At 48.0% G+C, this 9,543-nt stretch overlaps 6 non-coding genes across 6 annotated transcripts; all 6 read right to left on the bottom strand.

Moving 5' to 3' along the window:
- Positions 1–1,077: 1,077 nt before the first annotated feature.
- LOC142694371 (U2 spliceosomal RNA) lies at positions 1,078–1,268 on the bottom strand. Its single transcript, XR_012862618.1, has one exon. It is a non-coding gene; the product is annotated as a U2 spliceosomal RNA (small nuclear RNA).
- A 1,268-nt stretch (positions 1,269–2,536) lies between these two features.
- Positions 2,537–2,727, bottom strand: LOC142694370 (U2 spliceosomal RNA). Its single transcript, XR_012862617.1, has one exon. It is a non-coding gene; the product is annotated as a U2 spliceosomal RNA (small nuclear RNA).
- A 1,295-nt stretch (positions 2,728–4,022) lies between these two features.
- On the bottom strand, positions 4,023–4,213 carry LOC142694384 (U2 spliceosomal RNA). The gene has a single exon (XR_012862629.1). It is a non-coding gene; the product is annotated as a U2 spliceosomal RNA (small nuclear RNA).
- A 1,292-nt stretch (positions 4,214–5,505) lies between these two features.
- LOC142694369 (U2 spliceosomal RNA) lies at positions 5,506–5,696 on the bottom strand. The gene has a single exon (XR_012862616.1). It is a non-coding gene; the product is annotated as a U2 spliceosomal RNA (small nuclear RNA).
- Positions 5,697–6,988: 1,292 nt separating this feature from the next.
- LOC142694368 (U2 spliceosomal RNA) lies at positions 6,989–7,179 on the bottom strand. Its single transcript, XR_012862615.1, has one exon. It is a non-coding gene; the product is annotated as a U2 spliceosomal RNA (small nuclear RNA).
- A 1,284-nt stretch (positions 7,180–8,463) lies between these two features.
- Positions 8,464–8,654, bottom strand: LOC142694367 (U2 spliceosomal RNA). Its single transcript, XR_012862614.1, has one exon. It is a non-coding gene; the product is annotated as a U2 spliceosomal RNA (small nuclear RNA).
- Positions 8,655–9,543: the final 889 nt, after the last annotated feature.

Genomic DNA, 9,543 nt, shown 5'->3' with positions numbered 1-9,543 from the left:
CATAAAAACGCCTTCCTGGCAACGCCCAAATGCGCTGCTGCCATGCAGATAAACACTGGCAGCGGCAGCAAGTGCATGCCCACAGCCACCCCTTGTTCCTTCACACCTTGTATCAGCTGTAATCCAGTCCAGTCCAGTGCTGCCTGCTGAGCAGCACTGACCAACACTGCCTGGGCCCAGGCTTTTATCTCTGAGGCCCCATTATGATGTCAGAAAGCTGGCTCTGGAATCCTGAGGGCTCCACTATGACACGTGCAAAGTTCCGTCTGAACTTTATATAAGACGGTGAGGCTCAGTCAGTCACTCAGTGTTGCCTGAGAGGGCAACACTGCAACAGCCGGCCGCCAGGCTGTCTTTTTTTTGCACAGCTAGTTGCCTCCAGGAGGCCACAAGAGGGAGACAAGGGATTGCAAAATGGAAAATAGGTATCCACCAACTTTACAGACAACTTCTCCTTGCTCCTACAACCTCCATCCTTGCACAGTTTGTTATTCTTCTAGGTAACATAGTAACAAATCCAAATTGCTGCTCTCTTTGTAGGCAAGCAAGGCTTTGTTGCAACTGCAATTCTTACTTCTTCTTGAAATGTAGGGACGACAGTACATTCCATCACATCCATCTAGTGTACACAGGTAGGTCCATTGTGGCGGGCAGGCGAGCGGGCGGGCTGCTTTATTGGCTGTTTGCTGTTCCCCTACTCCACTCCACTATTTGACTGTTGTGCTGCATCAATCAATCAATCAATCAATCAATCAATCAATCAATCAATCAATCAATCAGTGGCTGGCTCAGGTGCAGCTCTTTAACTTACCTAAAAGGGAGGGCGGAGAGAAGACAAGGAAGGTGAATGAGGTGTTCCAATGTGAAATGCCGGAAACACAGAAACACAGACGACACACAACAAGAGGTGGCAATCTATTCATTAATTGCATTTAATCAATGAGCTCATTATCACTCATGCATTGTCCAACAGGTGTTGAAATAATGGGATTAAAAGGGGAGATCCCTTCAGAAAGACAGAAACAATAGCAAAGACAAAAAACACTTTTGGAATCTGCTTTTAGTCAACACATAAGGAAAGGGTGCACCGGTCCTGGAAATACTGCAATACCAGGTCAATGCGTGGAGTGGACAGAGCAAGCTCTATTTCCATCTCCCTGTTCTAAAAATCCATTTAATATATGGTCCCCAGATAGGGGACGTATCAGATATTAAACTGATAAGAACAGATACTACACTTGATCTTAGCCAAAAGGCCGAGAAGCGATAACCCGAACGGGCCGCGCGTTGCCCGAGCCTGCCCGATACTGCTGTTCAGCCCTTGCAGCGATTCAGCCTACTTCTAGGCAATTCCATGGGGCCCTGCAGGCTCACACACTCACAGCTACACGGGAGGTGAATAAAGGCCGGAGAGGAAGCCAGACAGGATTTGCTTCTTTTGCTTGCACCACAATGCAGTGCTGAAAGAGGAGGAATCTACATAAAAACGCCTTCCTGGCAACGCCCAAATGCCCTGCTGCCATGCAGATAAACACTGGCAGCGGCAGCAAGTGCATGCCCACAGCCACCCCTTGTTCCTTCACACCTTGTATCAGCTGTAATCCAGTCCAGTCCAGTGCTGCCTGCTGAGCAGCACTGACCAACACTGCCTGGGCCCAGGCTTTTATCTCTGAGGCCCCATTATGATGTCAGAAAGCTGGCTCTGGAATCCTGAGGGCTCCACTATGACACGTGCAAAGTTCCGTCTGAACTTTATATAAGACGGTGAGGCTCAGTCAGTCACTCAGTGTTGCCTGAGAGGGCAACACTGCAACAGCCGGCCGCCAGGCTGTCTTTTTTTTGCACAGCTAGTTGCCTCCAGGAGGCCACAAGAGGGAGACAAGGGACTGCAAAATGGAAAATAGGCATCCACCAACTTTACAGACAACTTCTCCTTGCTCCTACAACCTCCATCCTTGCACAGTTTGTTATTCTTCTAGGTAACATAGTAACAAATCCAAATTGCTGCTCTCTTTGTAGGCAAGCAAGGCTTTGTTGCAACTGCAATTCTTACTTCTTCTTGAAATGTAGGGACGACAGTACATTCCATCACATCCATCTAGTGTACACAGGTAGGTCCATTGTGGCGGGCAGGCGAGCGGGCGGGCTGCTTTATTGGCTGTTTGCTGTTCCCCTACTCCACTCCACTATTTGACTGTTGTGCTGCATCAATCAATCAATCAATCAATCAATCAATCAGTGGCTGGCTCAGGTGCAGCTCTTTAACTTACCTAAAAGGGAGGGCGGAGAGAAGACAAGGAAGGTGAATGAGGTGTTCCAATGTGAAATGCCGGAAACACAGAAACACAGACGACACACAACAAGAGGTGGCAATCTATTCATTAATTGCATTTAATCAATGAGCTCATTATCACTCATGCATTGTCCAACAGGTGTTGAAATAATGGGATTAAAAGGGGAGATCCCTTCAGAAAGACAGAAACAATAGCAAAGACAAAAAACACTTTTGGAATCTGCTTTTAGTCAACACATAAGGAAAGGGTGCACCGGTCCTGGAAATACTGCAATACCAGGTCAATGCGTGGAGTGGACAGAGCAAGCTCTATTTCCATCTCCCTGTTCTAAAAATCCATTTAATATATGGTCCCCAGATAGGGGACGTATCAGATATTAAACTGATAAGAACAGATACTACACTTGATCTTAGCCAAAAGGCCGAGAAGCGATAACCCGAACGGGCCGCGCGTTGCCCGAGCCTGACGATACTGCTGTTCAGCCCTTGCAGCGATTCAGCCTACTTCTAGGCAATTCCATGGGGCCCTGCAGGCTCACACACTCACAGCTACACAGGAGGTGAATAAAGGCCGGAGAGGAAGCCAGACAGGATTTGCTTCTTTTGCTTGCACCACAATGCAGTGCTGAAAGAGGAGGAATCTACATAAAAACGCCTTCCTGGCAACGCCCAAATGCCCTGCTGCCATGCAGATAAACACTGGCAGCGGCAGCAAGTGCATGCCCACAGCCACCCCTTGTTCCTTCACACCTTGTATCAGCTGTAATCCAGTCCAGTCCAGTGCTGCCTGCTGAGCAGCACTGACCAACACTGCCTGGGCCCAGGCTTTTATCTCTGAGGCCCCATTATGATGTCAGAAAGCTGGCTCTGGAATCCTGAGGGCTCCACTATGACACGTGCAAAGTTCCGTCTGAACTTTATATAAGACGGTGAGGCTCAGTCAGTCACTCAGTGTTGCCTGAGAGGGCAACACTGCAACAGCCGGCCGCCAGGCTGTCTTTTTTTTGCACAGCTAGTTGCCTCCAGGAGGCCACAAGAGGGAGACAAGGGACTGCAAAATGGAAAATAGGCATCCACCAACTTTACAGACAACTTCTCCTTGCTCCTACAACCTCCATCCTTGCACAGTTTGTTATTCTTCTAGGTAACATAGTAACAAATCCAAATTGCTGCTCTCTTTGTAGGCAAGCAAGGCTTTGTTGCAACTGCAATTCTTACTTCTTCTTGAAATGTAGGGACGACAGTACATTCCATCACATCCATCTAGTGTACACAGGTAGGTCCATTGTGGCGGGCAGGCGAGCGGGCGGGCTGCTTTATTGGCTGTTTGCTGTTCCCCTACTCCACTCCACTATTTGACTGTTGTGCTGCATCAATCAATCAATCAATCAATCAATCAATCAATCAATCAATCAATCAATCAATCAATCAGTGGCTGGCTCAGGTGCAGCTCTTTAACTTACCTAAAAGGGAGGGCGGAGAGAAGACAAGGAAGGTGAATGAGGTGTTCCAATGTGAAATGCCGGAAACACAGAAACACAGACGACACACAACAAGAGGTGGCAATCTATTCATTAATTGCATTTAATCAATGAGCTCATTATCACTCATGCATTGTCCAACAGGTGTTGAAATAATGGGATTAAAAGGGGAGATCCCTTCAGAAAGACAGAAACAATAGCAAAGACAAAAAACACTTTTGGAATCTGCTTTTAGTCAACACATAAGGAAAGGGTGCACCGGTCCTGGAAATACTGCAATACCAGGTCAATGCGTGGAGTGGACAGAGCAAGCTCTATTTCCATCTCCCTGTTCTAAAAATCCATTTAATATATGGTCCCCAGATAGGGGACGTATCAGATATTAAACTGATAAGAACAGATACTACACTTGATCTTAGCCAAAAGGCCGAGAAGCAATAACCCGAACGGGCCGCGCGTTGCCCGAGCCTGCCCGATACTGCTGTTCAGCCCTTGCAGCGATTCAGCCTACTTCTAGGCAATTCCATGGGGCCCTGCAGGCTCACACACTCACAGCTACACGGGAGGTGAATAAAGGCCGGAGAGGAAGCCAGACAGGATTTGCTTCTTTTGCTTGCACCACAATGCAGTGCTGAAAGAGGAGGAATCTACATAAAAACGCCTTCCTGGCAACGCCCAAATGCCCTGCTGCCATGCAGATAAACACTGGCAGCGGCAGCAAGTGCATGCCCACAGCCACCCCTTGTTCCTTCACACCTTGTATCAGCTGTAATCCAGTCCAGTCCAGTGCTGCCTGCTGAGCAGCACTGACCAACACTGCCTGGGCCCAGGCTTTTATCTCTGAGGCCCCATTATGATGTCAGAAAGCTGGCTCTGGAATCCTGAGGGCTCCACTATGACACGTGCAAAGTTCCGTCTGAACTTTATATAAGACGGTGAGGCTCAGTCAGTCACTCAGTGTTGCCTGAGAGGGCAACACTGCAACAGCCGGCCGCCAGGCTGTCTTTTTTTTGCACAGCTAGTTGCCTCCAGGAGGCCACAAGAGGGAGACAAGGGACTGCAAAATGGAAAATAGGCATCCACCAACTTTACAGACAACTTCTCCTTGCTCCTACAACCTCCATCCTTGCACAGTTTGTTATTCTTCTAGGTAACATAGTAACAAATCCAAATTGCTGCTCTCTTTGTAGGCAAGCAAGGCTTTGTTGCAACTGCAATTCTTACTTCTTCTTGAAATGTAGGGACGACAGTACATTCCATCACATCCATCTAGTGTACACAGGTAGGTCCATTGTGGCGGGCAGGCGAGCGGGCGGGCTGCTTTATTGGCTGTTTGCTGTTCCCCTACTCCACTCCACTATTTGACTGTTGTGCTGCATCAATCAATCAATCAATCAATCAATCAATCAATCAATCAATCAATCAATCAATCAGTGGCTGGCTCAGGTGCAGCTCTTTAACTTACCTAAAAGGGAGGGCGGAGAGAAGACAAGGAAGGTGAATGAGGTGTTCCAATGTGAAATGCCGGAAACACAGAAACACAGACGACACACAACAAGAGGTGGCAATCTATTCATTAATTGCATTTAATCAATGAGCTCATTATCACTCATGCATTGTCCAACAGGTGTTGAAATAATGGGATTAAAAGGGGAGATCCCTTCAGAAAGACAGAAACAATAGCAAAGACAAAAAACACTTTTGGAATCTGCTTTTAGTCAACACATAAGGAAAGGGTGCACCGGTCCTGGAAATACTGCAATACCAGGTCAATGCGTGGAGTGGACAGAGCAAGCTCTATTTCCATCTCCCTGTTCTAAAAATCCATTTAATATATGGTCCCCAGATAGGGGACGTATCAGATATTAAACTGATAAGAACAGATACTACACTTGATCTTAGCCAAAAGGCCGAGAAGCGATAACCCGAACGGGCCGCGCGTTGCCCGAGCCTGCCCGATACTGCTGTTCAGCCCTTGCAGCGATTCAGCCTACTTCTAGGCAATTCCATGGGGCCCTGCAGGCTCACACACTCACAGCTACACGGGAGGTGAATAAAGGCCGGAGAGGAAGCCAGACAGGATTTGCTTCTTTTGCTTGCACCACAATGCAGTGCTGAAAGAGGAGGAATCTACATAAAAACGCCTTCCTGGCAACGCCCAAATGCCCTGCTGCCATGCAGATAAACACTGGCAGCGGCAGCAAGTGCATGCCCACAGCCACCCCTTGTTCCTTCACACCTTGTATCAGCTGTAATCCAGTCCAGTCCAGTGCTGCCTGCTGAGCAGCACTGACCAACACTGCCTGGGCCCAGGCTTTTATCTCTGAGGCCCCATTATGATGTCAGAAAGCTGGCTCTGGAATCCTGAGGGCTCCACTATGACACGTGCAAAGTTCCGTCTGAACTTTATATAAGACGGTGAGGCTCAGTCAGTCACTCAGTGTTGCCTGAGAGGGCAACACTGCAACAGCCGGCCGCCAGGCTGTCTTTTTTTTGCACAGCTAGTTGCCTCCAGGAGGCCACAAGAGGGAGACAAGGGACTGCAAAATGGAAAATAGGCATCCACCAACTTTACAGACAACTTCTCCTTGCTCCTACAACCTCCATCCTTGCACAGTTTGTTATTCTTCTAGGTAACATAGTAACAAATCCAAATTGCTGCTCTCTTTGTAGGCAAGCAAGGCTTTGTTGCAACTGCAATTCTTACTTCTTCTTGAAATGTAGGGACGACAGTACATTCCATCACATCCATCTAGTGTACACAGGTAGGTCCATTGTGGCGGGCAGGCGAGCGGGCGGGCTGCTTTATTGGCTGTTTGCTGTTCCCCTACTCCACTCCACTATTTGACTGTTGTGCTGCATCAATCAATCAATCAATCAATCAATCAATCAATCAATCAATCAATCAATCAATCAGTGGCTGGCTCAGGTGCAGCTCTTTAACTTACCTAAAAGGGAGGGCGGAGAGAAGACAAGGAAGGTGAATGAGGTGTTCCAATGTGAAATGCCGGAAACACAGAAACACAGACGACACACAACAAGAGGTGGCAATCTATTCATTAATTGCATTTAATCAATGAGCTCATTATCACTCATGCATTGTCCAACAGGTGTTGAAATAATGGGATTAAAAGGGGAGATCCCTTCAGAAAGACAGAAACAATAGCAAAGACAAAAAACACTTTTGGAATCTGCTTTTAGTCAACACATAAGGAAAGGGTGCACCGGTCCTGGAAATACTGCAATACCAGGTCAATGCGTGGAGTGGACAGAGCAAGCTCTATTTCCATCTCCCTGTTCTAAAAATCCATTTAATATATGGTCCCCAGATAGGGGACGTATCAGATATTAAACTGATAAGAACAGATACTACACTTGATCTTAGCCAAAAGGCCGAGAAGCGATAACCCGAACGGGCCGCGCGTTGCCCGAGCCTGCCCGATACTGCTGTTCAGCCCTTGCAGCGATTCAGCCTACTTCTAGGCAATTCCATGGGGCCCTGCAGGCTCACACACTCACAGCTACACGGGAGGTGAATAAAGGCCGGAGAGGAAGCCAGACAGGATTTGCTTCTTTTGCTTGCACCACAATGCAGTGCTGAAAGAGGAGGAATCTACATAAAAACGCCTTCCTGGCAACGCCCAAATGCCCTGCTGCCATGCAGATAAACACTGGCAGCGGCAGCAAGTGCATGCCCACAGCCACCCCTTGTTCCTTCACACCTTGTATCAGCTGTAATCCAGTCCAGTCCAGTGCTGCCTGCTGAGCAGCACTGACCAACACTGCCTGGGCCCAGGCTTTTATCTCTGAGGCCCCATTATGATGTCAGAAAGCTGGCTCTGGAATCCTGAGGGCTCCACTATGACACGTGCAAAGTTCCGTCTGAACTTTATATAAGACGGTGAGGCTCAGTCAGTCACTCAGTGTTGCCTGAGAGGGCAACACTGCAACAGCCGGCCGCCAGGCTGTCTTTTTTTTGCACAGCTAGTTGCCTCCAGGAGGCCACAAGAGGGAGACAAGGGACTGCAAAATGGAAAATAGGCATCCACCAACTTTACAGACAACTTCTCCTTGCTCCTACAACCTCCATCCTTGCACAGTTTGTTATTCTTCTAGGTAACATAGTAACAAATCCAAATTGCTGCTCTCTTTGTAGGCAAGCAAGGCTTTGTTGCAACTGCAATTCTTACTTCTTCTTGAAATGTAGGGACGACAGTACATTCCATCACATCCATCTAGTGTACACAGGTAGGTCCATTGTGGCGGGCAGGCGAGCGGGCGGGCTGCTTTATTGGCTGTTTGCTGTTCCCCTACTCCACTCCACTATTTGACTGTTGTGCTGCATCAATCAATCAATCAATCAATCAATCAATCAATCAATCAATCAATCAGTGGCTGGCTCAGGTGCAGCTCTTTAACTTACCTAAAAGGGAGGGCGGAGAGAAGACAAGGAAGGTGAATGAGGTGTTCCAATGTGAAATGCCGGAAACACAGAAACACAGACGACACACAACAAGAGGTGGCAATCTATTCATTAATTGCATTTAATCAATGAGCTCATTATCACTCATGCATTGTCCAACAGGTGTTGAAATAATGGGATTAAAAGGGGAGATCCCTTCAGAAAGACAGAAACAATAGCAAAGACAAAAAACACTTTTGGAATCTGCTTTTAGTCAACACATAAGGAAAGGGTGCACCGGTCCTGGAAATACTGCAATACCAGGTCAATGCGTGGAGTGGACAGAGCAAGCTCTATTTCCATCTCCCTGTTCTAAAAATCCATTTAATATATGGTCCCCAGATAGGGGACGTATCAGATATTAAACTGATAAGAACAGATACTACACTTGATCTTAGCCAAAAGGCCGAGAAGCGATAACCCGAACGGGCCGCGCGTTGCCCGAGCCTGCCCGATACTGCTGTTCAGCCCTTGCAGCGATTCAGCCTACTTCTAGGCAATTCCATGGGGCCCTGCAGGCTCACACACTCACAGCTACACGGGAGGTGAATAAAGGCCGGAGAGGAAGCCAGACAGGATTTGCTTCTTTTGCTTGCACCACAATGCAGTGCTGAAAGAGGAGGAATCTACATAAAAACGCCTTCCTGGCAACGCCCAAATGCCCTGCTGCCATGCAGATAAACACTGGCAGCGGCAGCAAGTGCATGCCCACAGCCACCCCTTGTTCCTTCACACCTTGTATCAGCTGTAATCCAGTCCAGTCCAGTGCTGCCTGCTGAGCAGCACTGACCAACACTGCCTGGGCCCAGGCTTTTATCTCTGAGGCCCCATTATGATGTCAGAAAGCTGGCTCTGGAATCCTGAGGGCTCCACTATGACACGTGCAAAGTTCCGTCTGAACTTTATATAAGACGGTGAGGCTCAGTCAGTCACTCAGTGTTGCCTGAGAGGGCAACACTGCAACAGCCGGCCGCCAGGCTGTCTTTTTTTTGCACAGCTAGTTGCCTCCAGGAGGCCACAAGAGGGAGACAAGGGACTGCAAAATGGAAAATAGGCATCCACCAACTTTACAGACAACTTCTCCTTGCTCCTACAACCTCCATCCTTGCACAGTTTGTTATTCTTCTAGGTAACATAGTAACAAATCCAAATTGCTGCTCTCTTTGTAGGCAAGCAAGGCTTTGTTGCAACTGCAATTCTTACTTCTTCTTGAAATGTAGGGACGACAGTACATTCCATCACATCCATCTAGTGTACACAGGTAGGTCCATTGTGGCGGGCAGGCGAGCGGGCGGGCTGCTTTATTG

The sequence above is a fragment of the Rhinoderma darwinii genome (genome assembly GCF_050947455.1).
Source record: "Rhinoderma darwinii isolate aRhiDar2 chromosome 5 unlocalized genomic scaffold, aRhiDar2.hap1 SUPER_5_unloc_45, whole genome shotgun sequence".
Classification (NCBI taxonomy): Eukaryota; Metazoa; Chordata; class Amphibia; order Anura; family Rhinodermatidae; genus Rhinoderma; species Rhinoderma darwinii.
The sequence above is the reverse complement of the archived record's forward strand: the minus strand, read 5'-3'. Positions and strand labels throughout refer to the sequence as shown.